This window comes from Eumetopias jubatus, unplaced genomic scaffold (genome assembly GCF_037043125.1).
Source record: "Eumetopias jubatus isolate StellerSeaLion01/CBP00866 unplaced genomic scaffold, mEumJub1_p1.0 scaffold_11, whole genome shotgun sequence".
NCBI lineage: Eukaryota > Metazoa > Chordata > Mammalia > Carnivora > Otariidae > Eumetopias > Eumetopias jubatus.
In genome coordinates this window covers 114,266,990-114,268,501 of record NW_028274817.1, presented here as the reverse complement: position 1 = coordinate 114,268,501, position 1,512 = coordinate 114,266,990, and positions in this window count along the sequence as shown.

The window sequence follows — 1,512 nt, the reverse complement described above, 5'->3', positions numbered from 1 at the left end:
CAGTCTGTAACTGACATTAAATTCTAGACGACGACACTCGCTGAATCAGAAGGCAAAAAAGATTGGTATAACTATAAAATTCAAGATTATTCTTTTTTCAAGCTGAAATTTGCCTTTTTTGCGTTTATAAAAAATATATAGAACAGTTATTCTAATAATCAAAAAGGGATGTTTTATGTAATATTTCTTTAATATAAACCTAGTTGGAGATATTCGTGTAGTCACTATGGATATCTTTGCCACAGAAATGCAAGTAAAATTTTAGAGTTCTGTTTTCCATGAGGTCAGAATTATAATTTATTCTTCAATTGTTTTTTTCCTACACATTTGTACTACTTGTTGCATTTTCACTGATACATGTATTTGTTGAAGTACTTACTTAATGGATTGATAACTATCACAATGACCAAACTGTACCAAAGAACTTAAGAAGAAGCACTTTCAAGACTATTTTCTTGGTAGGTATTTTCTAAAATTCCCTCTAGAAGCCAAAAGGTAAGATAATTGTGTTGATTTTCATAGTGTAAACATCACACAATTTGACATTGAGAAATACTGTGCAAAAGCATTTGTTTTTCTCTAGGGCCTTTTCTTTCTTGTTTGTTTGTTTGTTTGTTTTAACTATACCACGTTTAATATCATTGCTTTCCTAAATTCCACGTCACAGTTTTTGTAGAAAGCGGGGCCTTTTGTCCTTTTTATATTAATGACCTTCATAAGCCCATTCACCTTACAGTCTCTTGTTTTTGTTTAAATCGTCATCACCTATAAATGTTTCAGCTTTGTTTGTCTTAAACTGTCAGTCCTTATAAAATTGTGTTCCTCTCAGTACAACTTGTGGAACTTCACTGCTCAATCCTGCTTGTATTCTGCTATACCAGCAGGCCCATGCTCATAGGATACGGTATTTTAAAAGAACAAGGTGGCTTAATGTCAGAACACTTCCGAGGCATTTGCTTCCTAAAATGTTCATATTTTTCAAGGAACCTTTATTTCATAAAAGGGAATAGAATTAAGACAATCCTTTATAGGAAAAATGTACATATTTCTATTCTTCACTCCATAAAAACTAGTCCATGGTCCTCTGGCAAAGGTATAGTCAACGAGAGAACTGGGTGTGCGTTCCAAGCTTTCCTCTTGTTTGTAGCTTGGTGCACACACTTGTGAATGAGCCAGACTGTCTCAGCTGGGATCCCTTGGGTTATAGCAATAAACTCACGTATTCTGTGAAACCACTGACTCCATTATGAAGGGATCTTCACTTGTGGTGCCACAGTTGCTGATTACGGAGTTTGGGTTCAGAGATGGTGACTGGCAACTTCTAAAATAATCCTATTGAAGGGAAAAGTTTGGGTTTTTTTTAAAGTAGAGTTTTCTGGAGGGAAAGAAACATGTAAAATGTTTTTAAGTAGCTAAAAGTCCTGGATGTAAGCAGATCAGAATATGACAGTGCTTGGCTCTTGGTATATGCGCTAAAATTCACATTGTTGAATAAATACAAAAAAGCAAAGG